This window comes from Protopterus annectens, chromosome 2.part1 (genome assembly GCF_019279795.1).
Source record: "Protopterus annectens isolate FY-2018-M chromosome 2.part1, PAN1.0, whole genome shotgun sequence".
Classification (NCBI taxonomy): Eukaryota; Metazoa; Chordata; order Ceratodontiformes; family Protopteridae; genus Protopterus; species Protopterus annectens.
In genome coordinates this window covers 682934447-682949803 of record NC_056729.1, presented here as the reverse complement: position 1 = coordinate 682949803, position 15357 = coordinate 682934447, and positions in this window count along the sequence as shown.

Here is a 15357-nt window from a genome sequence, read left to right as displayed (position 1 = left end):
TGTATCCATCCAGAGGACTACAGTGGAAATGCAGACATGGGAGATTTACAGGCCATCTTATCAGCTAGAAGCTATGCAATTACTACTGCCTTAAAAGGGAAACTGCTGGGAAGCGCAATATTTACACTGCTCACACATGGAGATAATAAACTTAGATGAGTGCAAAACAAACAAAACAGACAGCACGACATGGTGGTTACAGGAAACTCACAGGCAGGAGCTGAGGTAACAGCAGAGGAATAGAAGCACCTGAAACCTTTCAACCTCTTAGCACAAGAAATTTGGAAAAAGCCAAAAATAGTGTGATAACAAAAACCTAAAATCAGGGGTATGTTTTAAATATTGCTTCTATAAGCTTAGAAAGTTGCTAAAATAATATGTCTTGAATTAGCATGCATTTTCTGAACGATGCAAACTCTGCATCTCACATGTCTGCCATTGTGTAGTGGTTTCAGTCCTCTGTGGTTTGCCAGAAAACCACACATTTCATGAGGACAAACCAAAGCTATTAGGCAAAAATCTGGACATTTTGAGAAATAGTGGACAGATGAGAGGTATGCCTGAAGTAGTTGCTAAAATGCAGAGCACTGGGAGTATGTATATGCAAATGTACACACATATGTCTATGCCAGAAACTGTACTGCACAGGTCCTTACTTTTGTTAGAAGCTATACTACATATGTCCTCAAATGTCAGCATTAGTTTCCTTTTGTTGTAAACGTATTTTAAGTGATGAAGCCTGGGAGTAAAAATGCTTCTGATAATAACTATTATATAAGAGATAGGACTGAACTGGTTGATTTGGTGGTTGCTGAGGTCAAGCCTATTTTCCATTTTCAATAATACTTTGTACTGCTGGATACATTTCCATGTTCAACTGTAGCTTATATTTTAGTGCAGAAAAAGTGCATATCTGTCTGACTGTACAGACAGCCTACAAGGAGCTATTCAGCTGCTAGGCATGGGCATCATGGAATGTGAAGTGGGTATCTGCTCCCACGAGTCAGGTATTTTAGACCACCAAGCATGTTCTGAACACTATGAGAATAGTAACTCTTAGTGATTTTCTTTACTATGTATTGGAATGGTGATAGAGGTCATTCAAGTAGTGCAAAGAAGGGTTAGACAGCAGAAACCGAAACTCATCAGTGTGCTATTTCAAATGCCTGTGAGAGTTGAGAAGGGCCTACAGTGACTTGGAGGTAAAGAGTGCATCAAATGAGTTGTGATCCTCTGAACCATTACAAGTTCATACACCTGTAGCAAGGCCTTACTATAGTAACGGATTTTTAAGGAAATTCTAGTCAGTAGACCAGTCACATCGTTACATAAAACCTCCACCATCTGGTGGCAGCATTCCATGTCCATCGATGACTTCCTTAATCATCACTAGTAGTATCTGTGATAACGTAAGTATGAGAAGTTCACTTCCTTCATTCGAGCCTCACAGGCAGAAAGCTAAAAGGCTGGTTTTCAATAAATAGGAAATAAACAGTCTGTTTAACAAATCACATCAGAAAACTAAAGAACAACCAACTTTGAGTGAAATTAAAAAAGACGGAGAAAGGGGATTCAGTATATAAGCCTTCTACATGACTTAATACTCACAGATACACTGCTGCCTGAATTCTGATGTGGCTGGTTCACCATTTTTAGGAGTATCTAAGTAGGAAAATCTTAATGGACTCCAGGAAATTTAAAGACAGTTTGGCAGCTGGAATACTTAAACTTTAGACAGAAGCAATGTAAGTCCAGCATCCAGAAACCCGTAAGACTCTGTCATTGTATATGTGGGTGTGAATGACCTGAGATGTATCTCCCTGGACTACATGAAAAGAGACGTGGAGGAGTTCTCGGATTATGTAACCCAGGCTGGTATGACCCTAGCCCTGAGCGGCATCCTACCATCACCCAGAATAATACCACTGTACAAGCAGAAAATGATTGATTTCAACAATTGGCTAAGTTTCTGGTGTCATTCTAAGGGCATCCAGTATCTGTCTGCATGGGGTGTCATGATTGACTAGATCTTGATGCTTTGCCGGAGATGGCCTGCATCTGTCACCCCGGGCTTCCAGATACTGGCCAAAGACCAAATTACCACCATAACAGCTACAAACAAATGCAATCTGAGGGTCGTGCTGCTCAATGCTAGAAGTCTAAATTTAAAAATGCACTCACTCAAAGCACTCCTTAAAATGGAGAACATTAGCATCTGTGCTGTAACAGAGACCTGGTTCAAAGCAACAGAAAGCACCCCTGCACTAACAGTTTTTAATTCATTCCACACTTTTCAGACTCAGAACTTGGACTGAACTTCCAAAGGCGGTGGTGTTTCCATATTCATAAAGGATGTGCACACCTCCAGACTGGTAGCCCAACATAACGCATCAGAGATACTTCAGCTGCAGCTAACATTGGGTAAGACAGCGATTCAGGTCATAGCCTGCTATACGTCCCCAACCATGTCTCAAGACTCACACTCCATGTTCCTAAGCACCCTGGACAATATTAGGGTCCAACCTAACACTCATACTGAGTGACTTCAACTACCCCTCCATTAACTGGGAAAACTACTCATGTACCAATAAACTTGCCCAACATTTCCTGGAATTTATTAATTCCAGTGCCCTGGACCAGCTCATTCTTACCCCCACTAGAGGCAGCAACGTCCTTGACCTGGTCATTACTAACATGGGTGACCGTTGCTCTACACCAATAGTTAGGTCTTCCCAGGTTAGATCTGACCACAAACTAATCACCTTGGAAATCCACATCCCCCCACAAAGGGAACCACCATAAAAAACTTCTGCAAAGTTAACTTTGGGCTCCTAAAAACAGAGGTGGCTAACTTCCACAGCACCCATGCAAATGGAGAATAGTTTCATGACTGCTGAATCATACACCAATGCACTGTATGAACATGTACACAAATGCATGGATATTGCTATACCCAATAGAACCAAGATGCTCTCCACCCAAAAATGGAAGCCAATCTGGTGGTCCCCTGCCATAAAACAACTGTACAACAGAAGGAGGAAGCTGATGCAGAATAAGGTGAAGTCATAAGACTGGAAAAACTCCCTTATCAGCCTCAATAAAATTTGAGGTCCCTCATCAAATCATATAAAGCTAGCTATGAAAACAGAATTTCAGCAGATAGTAAAGACAACCACAAGGCCTTCTATAGATATGTAAATAATCTCCACTGCAATATCCAGATTTGCTCTGAGCTACTGCACAATGGTACCTCCTATACAGAGACAACAGCTATTAGCAATATACTGGCTGACAGATTCAGTGTCAACTTTACCCCCCCAAAGGACCAATCACAATACCAGTAGATTGCCAGGCATCCAGTATTACTGCTGCACAGGTTAAAACAGCACTGTCCAAGGCCAAGAATACAGCTTCTGTGAGACCTGACAGTCTCCCTGGCTGTGTTATACATGAACTACAGAGCGAACTGGCACCTCACCTGTGTGCCCTGTTCAAACATAGCCTCACCTCAGGCTTTGTCCCTAGGGAATGGTGCACTGCTAAAGTCATCACTCTCCATAAAGAAGGAGCGACTACAGACCCTGGGAACTATTACCCCATTTCTGCTGAATAGTTGCATACTAGAGCTGTTTGGTTAGCTTTTGCATACCCTACATCAACTTTATTAGAAACTAGACCACGCTAGTTAGGCTTATGGGACGATAGTTTCCAGGATCTGTTGAGGCACCACCTTTGTAGAGAGGGACCACTGTTGCCGTACGCCACTCTTTGGGTACATATCCTGCAGTAAGGCTGAGATTGAACAGTAGTTTTATGTTTGGGTTTAGCTCTTCTTGGAGTTCACATAGGACGCAGCCCGGGACACCGTCTGGTCCCATTGATGCTGTGTTTTTTGCTTTGGAGAGGGCGGCTCTTATCTGAGATGTCAGGGGGACAGCACTCTGCTGGGATAGATATTTGCCCTTTTGGTGGGGGGGGAGAGAAGTTTGCGCTGAACCTGTCAGCTAGGATGTTGGCAATGTCTGTGGGTTTGGTGTATTTTTTGTCATTTTGTACTAATTCTGAGCATATCTGGGAATTCCCACCCAGGTTCCTAACATAACTAAAGAAAGCCTTGTGATTATCCTTAGTGTCCTGTGCAATTTTTCTCTCGAAGCTGGCCTTAGATGATTTTATGAGTGCCCATAGTTTTTTGCTAATACTGATCAGAGATGCCTTCCCTTTTTGGGATTTTGCTCTATCATGTAGTAGCTTCCTCCTTCTATTGTATAGTTTGTTTATGGCTGGGGTCCAACAGACAGGACGTCTGCCTTTGGAGGATTGGGTCTTGGTTTTATTTGGGATTGCATGATCCATGCATTCCTGAAGGTGTTCATAGAATGCGTTTATAAAGGATTCTGTGGTCTGGGCCGTATTTTCCACAGGCCTGGGAGCTTTGAAGGATTCCACCTCGGTTTTGAGGAGTGTGCAATTTGCTTTAGAGAAGTTTTTCACTGTGGTTTTCTGGGCAGGGGGTGGGGTCGGGATATGAATATCCAGTGAGATTAGTTTATGGTCTGATCTTACCTGTGAGGGATACACTTCTGGTCTGGAGCATAAAGTCCCCATGTTGGTGATGATCAGGTCCAGTATGTTTTCCACTCTTGTGGGAATGGTAACAAGTTGTTCCATAGCATTTGAGTTTATAAATTCTAGGAACCTTTGGGCTAGGGTGTTGGAGCTAGAGTAATGCTCCCAGTCGACGTTTGGGTATTTGAAGTCACCCAATATAATGGTGTTTGGAGAGACCTTCATATTTTCCAGTGTTCTCAGGAAGGCCGAGTGGGGTTCCTGGGTTTGGGAGGGTGGTCTGTAGCAGGCTATAAACTGGAAGGCAGTTTTACCCACTGTTAGTTGCACATGGATAGTCTCTGATGCTTTCTGCTGTGTCACCAACCTGGAGGTGTGGGTATCTTTGACGAATATTGATACTCCCCCTCCTTTTGTGGTTTGGTCCATGTTTTGGGGCCAAAAAGCATGGTATGAGGTATAACCTGGTAGTGCTGGAGTGGTCTTGGGAGCCTTGAACCAGGTTTCTGTTACTGCACAGATATCAATGTTCTCCATGCTAAGGAGAGTTTTGAGTGCGTGCATCTTGAGGTTTAGACTTCTGGCATTGAGTAGCATTACTCTTAGTTTCTTATCCCTTGTGATACCTATGGAGGTGGGTTTGTCTTTTGAGCCTTCCCTAAAAAAGGCACTATGGGGTAGCAAGAGCCTTTGCCAGTATCCAAAAGCCCAGGGTGACAGGTGCAAGCCATCCCTAGCAAGCATCGTGGCTTGTCGAGCATGTCATCCCAGGCTGACAGGCATTGGATCCCCTTTGAATGACACCAATACTTAAGCCAATTGTTGAAATTGATCATCTTGTCTTCATACTGTGGCATCATTCTTGGTGAGGGTAAGATGCTACTCAAGGTCAGGGTCATACCGGCCTGGGCTACATGCTCAGAGAACTCCTCTATGTCTCTTTTCATGTAGTCCAGGGAGGTACGTCTCAGGTCAGTCACACCAGCATGGACAATGACTGAGTCATATTTGTACTTGCCTTGGAGTGACCTGAGTGCTTGTGTTATGTGGCGGATCCTAGCACCCGACAGGCAGCTCACCATGACCTTCTCCTTGTTCAGCATGGTGAGCGGGACGCCAATGTGCCTGATGATAGAGTCACCTATTACAAGTGTATCAGGTGTGTTGTTTCGCCTTAAGGGCTGTGACTGTTTGGCACACTGGCTTTGTGAGCTATGTGTTGTACGTGATTTGTTTTGGGGTAGCGGTTGCTTGGGTGTCTGCTTTGGAGGTCTCTGCTGCTTAGGCAGATTTTTATTTAGAGCCTCTGAGTATGTTTTTGTGTGTTTATGTGTTTGGTTTGCTGTCGTGGTAGGTCTATGTGAGACTGGAATTGTAGTGAGTGTGGTTTCCTTCTCCTCCTGACTGGTTACACCAGTACTGAGTTGAGAGAGCTTAGCCTCCAGTTTGGCTATATGGTTGCATCTCTCACATGTGTTGGAATTTGTTGGGAGGAGAGGGTTGTCTGTGTACATGAGGCAGGTGTAACATTGCCTCAAGATTCCCATATTCACCAGCTGGACCGGAGAGGAGATTGACAACTGACCTTTGGACATGCTAGAATAGTACTGGGAATTCCTTTATAATTGAAAAAAAGGGCCAATGGGGAACAAGGTACTCAATGGGAGTTTGTGAGGGTGCAGTGCTTTTAATTTTTTAGTGCTGACTTATATAATTGCTTTAGTGAGCAAGTGCCAAGTAACTTAAATGCAAAAATGACAAACAGTAACTTTCTTTCAAGTGAAACAAGGAAATAAGTACAGTAAGCAATGCAGATATCACTAGGGATCCACAGAAGCACTGAAAAGCTGCATTTTAGGTGGAATTAGCATTTCAGGGAAATAACAAGCAAACAAACAACAAGCATACAAACAAAGCTAGATTCAGCAGGCCTGGATCTAGTCTATGCTACAGCAAACAAGGTGTACCAATTTCAGTAAGAAACAGTTCAAATATGCAGGCACTATAAGCCTTTAACCAGAGATTCCCAGCTCAGAAGGGCAGAGTCCAGCCTCTCCTCCCACAAGAGTGCAGACCACGAACCTTCTTAATGTAAAATAACTGGCCTGAAGCCCAAGTGCTTAAACCAGAACTCATACACTTTTAGAATAACAGACACTGAGCCCTAAATCAGCAGTTCCCAACTTAGAAGGATGTAAGCTACCTGTCCTGCCACCACAGTGCAGGCCACAAACCTTCCTAATGTAAAACAACTGGTCTGAAGCCCAAGTGCTTAATCCAAAAGACTTAGAATGATAGCTACACTTTAATCAAGTTACTACCAAGCAGTAATAAATACAATTGAATACTTTAAAGAATGCCTGGATTAGTGCTCAAGTTATACAAACAAAGCTAGATTCAGCAGGCCTGGATCTAGTCTATACTACAGCAAACAAGGTGTACCAATTTCAGTAAGAAGCAGTTCAAATATGCAGGCACTATAAGCCTTTAACCAGAAATTCACAGCTCAGAAGGGCAGAGTTCAGCCTCTCCTCCCACAAGAGTGCAGACCACGAACCCTTTTAATGTAAAATAACTTGTCTGAAGCTCAAGTGCTTAAACCAGAATTAATACACTTTTAGAATAACATACACTGAGCCCTCAATCAGCAGTTCCCAACTTAGAAGGATGTAAGCTACCTGTTCTGCCACTACAGTGCAGACCACAAACCTTCTTAATGTAACACAAATACAGTAAAAGCATATCAAATTTTTTTTTTTTTTTTTTTTGAGTGAGCAAATGAGATGGGCCCAAAAGGAGTATCCAAGTGCAAATTTACAAGCGAGGTGGGCAGTTTCAAAGCCACCAAGATTAACACCAAAACAAAAACAGGGAGAGTGGGTGGGGACCTACTGAAAAAACAGAGTCACAACTTCCAGCTAGATATTGCTCAATGCAACACAAACAAATTAATTTAAATCGTGTATTATTTGAAAAGAGTGCAGATAAAAATGTACTTAACTTCACTTATGCATTCAGTTGATTGCATGCAGGTCTTAGCTGGCCAAAGCTCACAGTTTAAACAGAAAATAATTCACTGTACCACTTGTATAAGAAAATAAGTTCTGAACAAGTGCTGAAACAAAAACTGGCTAGTTATAAGAAACAAAATTAAGCTAGAAGGCTTCCTTTCAACAAAGAAAGGCTTGGGCCCTAGAAGCCTACAAATAGTCCTGGACACAGCAAATCTATATCCAGGCTAGACTACCCACAGAAAAGCCAGGAAACAAGCTTAGAAATTTTTTTTTTTTTTTTTTGTTAGTGGAAAGAGAGAAAGGAGTAGCAGAAACTAAGCTGATTGGCCTTCTTAAATGTTCTCCCTGTACTGGGTAGAATGAGGTAATGACACTAGACTGGGAGGAGGGTCTTCATTGTTATTCGGTGTAGAAGTCTTAACCTAGAGGGATTCTCAGTGCCTTAAAGTCTTTGTCCCTTATCTCTGAAATTATTTCTGCTGAATAGTTGCATACTGGAGCTGTTTGGTTAGCTTTTGCATACCCTACATCATCTTTATTACAAACTGAGATAAGTACAAACTTGCAGTGTTATAAGATAGTACTGGATTTAATTTTTTCTGCTTATTGTTTCATTCAATATTGTGTTAAAAATAGTACTGCATTTATCTGTTTATTTCTTTGTTTACTGAAAATTCTGAGCTCTCTCTCTGTTCTCTCCCTGTCTGCAGTTAGTTTGGAATTGACCGCCCCTCCTGTAAATTTGTGTTTGAACATTCCTCCTGGGCCCATTTCATTTGCTCACTCAGCCGAGTGCAGTGAGATCATATTTTGATTTCAGAAACTCCTACCATTCCCATCTGTTCAGCCCTATCCCAGCTCTATCCTAGTCTAGTCTCATTAGCTCATCCTGCCTAATACAGAGAGAAAATTTGAGTAGGCATACCCACTTAGGCTCTGAGCTTGTCTGATTGAAGACAGCTTGAACAGGGCTTAGTTCTAAGGTTTTTTATTGGTTAATTGGGTAATCAGTTTGCTTATTTTCAATTGTTATATAAAAAATTGCACTTTATCTGCTTTTACTGTATTTGTGTTTCTTCTTACTTTATTACCTTATTTTGCTTTTGCCTCTTGTTAAAAGTACTAAATTATGTTTATTCTGCTGCATTTATTACTGCTTGGTAGTAGCCTGATTAAATTGTAACTGTTATTCTAAGTCTTTTGGTTATTGCACTTGGGCTTCGCACCAGTTGTTTTACATTAAGAAGTTTGTGGTCTGCACTGTTGTGGCAGGGCAGGTACCTTACAGCCTTCTAAGTTGGGAATTGCTGATTGAAGGCTCAGTGTCTGTTATTTTGAAAGTGCATTAGTTCTGGTTTAAGCACTTGGGCTTCAGGCCAGTTCTTTTACATTAAGAAGGTTTGTAGTCTGCACTCTTGTGGGAGGAGAGGCTAGATTCTGCCCTTCCGAGCTAGGAATTTCTGGTAAAAGGCTTATTGTGCCTGCTTATTTGATCTGTTTCTTTCTGAAATTTGTGCGCCTTGTTTGCTGTAGCCCAGACGTTAGTAGTTTATTGGCCATTTTGGGCTAATTTCTATCTCTTTCATTTCCCTGCTATAAAAACCGCATTTGTGCCAGTTAGCTAGGGTTAAACTATTCCCGGCTCCACGAAGTCTGCTCTTCAATTTTTCCCTTGGAATTAGAAAAAAATTCACCTTAAGCACTCAACCCATTCATTTCACAGCCCAGCACTTGCTCAAAACTCATAGCAAGCACTAATTAACCCTAGCACTAGACCCCATATACTGTCCATAAGGACAAGGCTCTCTATTCTTCCCTACTAGCTAATCAGTAAAACCGCTCACTTTACCTATTCAGGCATGTCCAAAGGGCAGTTTCAGGTGTACTCTCCAGTCCAACTGGTGAATCTGGGCATTTTGAGGCAATGCTACAACTGTGTCATGTACACAGACAACCCTCGCCTCCCTACCACCAAACACTAATACATGTGAGAGATGCAATTATATAGCCAAACTGGAGGCAAAGCTCTCTCAACCCAAGACTGGAACTGACAGTCAAGAGGAGAAGGAAAATACTTACAACACACCACCAGTCTCACATAGATCTACTAAACCAACACTGGCAAATAACACACATAAATACACGAAAACATACTCGGAGGCTCTAAATAAAAATCTGCAAAAGCAACAGAGACCTCCAAAGCAGGCACCCAAGCAACCTCCACAACCCATCACAAACCATGAAACACATACTTCACATAATCAGTGTGCCACGCAATCACAGCCCTTAAGGCAAAATAACACACCCAACACACTAGTAATAGGTGACTCTATAGTCAGGCACACTGATGTCCCACTAACTAGGCTGGACAAGGGGAAGGATACAGTTAGCTGCCTGTCGGGCACCAGGATCTGCCATATAACACAAGCACTCAGGTTACTCCAGAACATGTACAAATATGACTATGTCATTGTCCATGTTGGTGTGAATGACCTGAGACGTACCTCCCTGGACTACATGAAAAGAGGCATGGAAGAGCTCTCTGATCATGTATCCCAGGCCGGTTTGACCCTGACCCTGAGTAGCACCCTGCCCTCACCAAGAATGATGCCACAGTATAAAGAAAAAAATATCAATTTCAACAATTGGCTAAGTTTCTGGTGTCATTCAAAGGGAATCTAGTATCTGTCCACCTGAGATGACATGCTCGATAAGCCACGTTGCTTCACAAGAGATTTCTTGCACCTGTCACTCTTAGGCTTTTGAATACTGGCCAAGGCTTTTGCTACCCCCACAGTGCCTTTTTTAGGCAAGGCTCAAAGGACAAACCCACCACCATTAATAGCACAAGTAACCAAAAACTGAGGGTAATGCTACTCAAAGCCAGAAGTCTAAACCTCAAAATGCATGCACTCGAGGCACTCCTCAGTATGGAGAACATTGATATCTGTGCAGTAACAGAAACCTGGATTAAGGCTCCAGAGAGCACCCCAGCACTACCAGGCTATAACTCATACCATACTTTTTGGCCACAGAACCCGGATCAAAACACAAAAGGTGGGGGTGTATCCATATTCATCAAAGATACCCACACCTTCAGGTTAGTGACACAGCACAATGCCTCAGAGATCATCCATGTGCAACTAACAAATGGCAAAACTGCAATTCAAATTGTAGCTTGCTATAGATCACCCACAATGACCCAGGACCCCCATTCCACGTTTCTGGAGACACTGAAAAATATGAAGGTCCTACCAAACTCCCTAATATTGGGTAATTTCAATTACCCAAACATTAACTGGGAGAACTACTCAAGTACTAACTCCCTTGCCCAACGCTTCCTAGAATTTATAAACTCAAAGACCCTGGATCAATTGGTCAACACCCCCACCAGAGGTGACAACATATTGGAACTGGTCATCACCAACATGGGTGACTGGTGTTCTACACGGGAGGTCAAACCCTCGCTGGTTAGATCATACCATAGACTAATCACTCTGGATATCCACATTCCACCCCCACCCCCAATCAAGGAAACCACCATGAAAAACTTTTCAAAAGCAAACTTCACATTACTTAAGACCGAGGTGGAAAGGTTCACAGCCCCCATGTAAAGGACAATGCTGTCCAAGCTGCTGAATCCCTTACAAAGGCACTCTATGAGCACCTGCAAGAATGCATGGATCATGCTATCCCAAGCAAAACCATGACTCGCTCCTCCAAGAAAAGGAAACCAGTCTGGTGGACCCCTGCCATAAACAAGCTATACAATAGAAGGACAAAACTAGTGCAGAAAAGAGTAAAATCCCAAGAAGGAAAGACATCCCTGATCAGTATCAGCAAGAAACTATGATCCCTCATAAAATCATCTAAGGCTAGCTTCAAAAGAAAAATTGCCAAGGACTCCAAAGATAACCACAAAGCGTTCTTTAGCTATGTCAAGAACCTAAGTGGAAATGCTCAGATCTGCTCTGAGTTAGTGCAGAATGGCACAAAATACACTGAACCGACTAATATTGCCAACATTCTGGCAGACAGGTTTAGTGCAAACTTCACCCCACTCTCACCCCCTAAAAGGCCCATAATTATATCAGAAGAATGTAGTGCCCCGGCAATCACTGACACACAGGTTAAAACAGCCCTATCCAAAGCCAAAAATACAGCTTCAATGGGACCAGACGGTGTCCCAGGCTGTGTCTTACACGAGCTCTAAAATGAACTAACCCCTCACCTAAACACTCTGTTCAAACTCAGCCCCTCTACAGGCTACGTACCCATAAAGTGGCGCACAGCAACAGTTATCCCGCTCCACAAAGGTGGAGCAACAACAGACCCCGGGAACTATCGCACTATAAACCTGACTAGCCTGGTATGCAAGGCTATGGAGTGCATCATCATGGAATTCATTAACAGAGACATTGGGAACCTTCAAACATTGGACCCTACCCAGTTTGGCTTTGTTAAGGGCAGATCATGCCTCCTAAACCTAGTGGACTTCTTTGAGACAATTACCAAGGCTTTAGATGAGGGAAAGGAGGTCCACACAGCCTACCTAGACCTTGCAAAGGCTTTCAACACTATTCCCCATTCTGGTATTATAGACAGGCCCACCAGCCTGAACATAAACCCCTACGTCACGAGATGAGTTGCCAGTTGGCTCATGGATAGAACCCACATGGTGAGAGTTGCAGGCTCTAGGTCCGACTCTAAACCAGTTACAAGTGGCATCTCCCAGGGCTCAGTCCTGTGACCCCTCCTGTTCGGTTTATACTTCTCAGAGGTACAGGCAAGCACAGGAGGACTATGGCTGACCAAGTTCACAGACAATTGCAAACTGGGGGCCATAATTGACTCTCTAGCTGATACAGACATCCTCCAGAAGGGTCTCACTGAGACGGATACCTGGTGTCAAAATCATGGCCTCAAGCTAAATGCCAAAAAGTGCATAGTCATCTCCTTTGGAAAAAACAAAGTACCCACGAACTACCACATACATGGTAGTTCCCTAAATATAGAAAATGTAATAAGGGATCTGGGGACCCAAGTAGATAGTAATCTCTCCTTTGATAATCATATTGCCAAGGTGGCTAGAAAATCCTTCTATGTGGCCCACCTAATCACAAAAGGGTTTGCATCTAGAACAAAAGAAGTTATTGTGCCCCTCTACTCATCATAGAGTACAATATCCCATTTGGGATGTACCTTACAAGACACCTGCAACAGCTGGAAAGATCACAGAAGTACCTCACCAAGAGGATTATTGGCCTCAAACATATGCCCTATGCAGCCCGACTGAAGAAACTCTAGCTGTACTCGGTTGCATACTGCTTACTCAGAGGTGATCTCTGCCTGACATACAAGGCCATGTCCAACCCAGAATTGATGGACATGCTTCACCTAAAAAAAAGCAAATCCCCAAGAGCCACACACTCTAGGGATCTAAACTTCACCACAATGATAAATAGGACATGTTGGAGGGATAGATTCCTATCCCAGAAACTCCCCATGCTTTGGAACAGGATTCTAATCTACATTAGGCAGAGCCCCTCACTAACACTATTCAAGAGAAACCTTGACAAGTGGATGGGAAGCAGAAAATTTACCCCAGGGATCACTGCAGTGGCTCTGCTGGACAGAGGCATAGGGAACTAATGGCTCTGCTGGACTGAGGCACAGGGAACTAATCTAAGGGGGCGCCGAAAGCCAACACATTCTGGCTAGGCTTATAGGTGCCCTTGGGCAGATAGCCTAGTACATACCTATGAACCTATGAACCTATTAGCCTCACAAGTCTGATATGCAAAGCTATGGAGCGCATCATCATGGACCTAATAAACAAGGATATAGGGAATCTCCAAACTCTGGATCCAACACAGTTTGGTTTTGTAAAGGGTAAATCATGCCTGCTCAACCTGGTCAACTTCTTTGAGTCAGTCACCAGAGCTGTGGATTAAGGCAAGGTGGTTCAGACAGCCTACCTTGATCTGGCCAAGGCCTTTGATACCATTCCCCACTCAGGAATCATAGAAAAACTCACTAAGCTAGGCATCAACCCATATATCAATAGGTGGGTTGCAAACTGGCTCACAAATAGAATCCACAGTGAGAAAATAGCTGACTCCAAGTCAGACTGTCGACCAGTCACGAGTGGAGTCCTACAGGGTTCGGTCCTGGGTCTTCTCTTGTTTGGTATCTACTTCTCTGAAATCCAGGCCAACACAGAGGGACTCTAGCTGACAAAGTTCACAGACAATTGCAAGTTGGGAGTTATTATTAACTCCCCAAGTGATGATGACATTGTACAGAAAGGCCTCACTGAGACCAACGACTGGTGTCAGAATCATGACCTTAAGCTCAATGCCAAAAAATGTGTTGTCATCCCCTTTGGGATAAACCCATTTCCCATGTGTTACCACATCGATGGTAGTCCACTGAACACAGAAGGCATTATAAGAGATCTGGGAACACAGGTTGACAGCAACCTCTCTTTTGACCACCACATTGCCACTGGAGTCAAAAGTCCTTCTATGGGGCACATCTCATTACTAAGGGTTTTGCATCCAGGAAGAAGGAGGTCATTGTCTCCCTCTACTCTTCAATCATTAGGCCAATCATCGAGTACAATGCCTCATTTAGCATGTACCTCACTGGATACCTGCAACAACTGGAGAGGCCACAAACGTACCTCACAAAGAGGATCCTAGACCATAAACACTTGTCCTATATGTACAGATTCAAAAAACTCCAACTATTCTCTGTCTCATATCACCTACGTAGAGGTGATATCTGCTTGACTTACAAAGCCATGTTTGACCCAGCTCTGTTAGAAATGCTACATCTAAAGAAATCCCAATACCTCCACACTACATGCTGCAGAGACCTCAACCTCATTACTACAATCAACAGAGCATGCTGGAGGGACAGGTTCATAACCCAGAGACTGCCCATGATATGGAATAGACTTCCCATACATGTCAAACAGAGCACCTCACTGGATCTCTTCAAGAGAAATCTTGATGAGTGGATTGGAAATAGAAAATTCATCCTGGGGATCACTCCAATTGCTCTACTCGACAGAGGCACCGGGAACTAAGGTTGGGTGGCACAATGCCAGTGTAATATTATACGCTAGGCTTGTAAAGGCTCCAGGGCCATTAGCCTAGTGCACACCTATAAACTTATAGACTATAGAACAAATTCTTTCAATTTAAAGCACAATGCATATTAAAATAATCACCCAATTAATTGTCTAACTGCCATAACAAACTGACCCACCTGTCCCTTTTTAACAACATTTTAAATAGCTGCATTCATTTATATTTTTGTAATATACTCTGAAGTACAAATATTAAAAATAGTTCCTTCCTACTTCTTTAGTCTAAGTATTGACCCCTTCCACACCACACACACACACACACACACACACACACACACACACACATTTGCTCTGACCCTTGTGAAAGTTTTGATTTTCTAGTAAATTATTGAAGATTATTGTAAGTCAATGACAGACTTCTTGTTGCTCAGAAAATTTATGTTGCTGTAAAGCTGTTCTAGTACTTATTTATTTATTGTTTATTTAATTACTTATGTAACTTTCATTACCAGAGAAAGTCCGACTGGGCAAAACCCCTGTTCAGCAGAGACCTGGGGAGAAAATCTCCACAGTACTTTCTCACAAGCAATTAGCATGAGCTAGCAGTAACATTTTCTACATCAACTCTTCTACTCCTACTCGGACTCTTAGATCCTCTAGCAAACAACTTCTTAATGT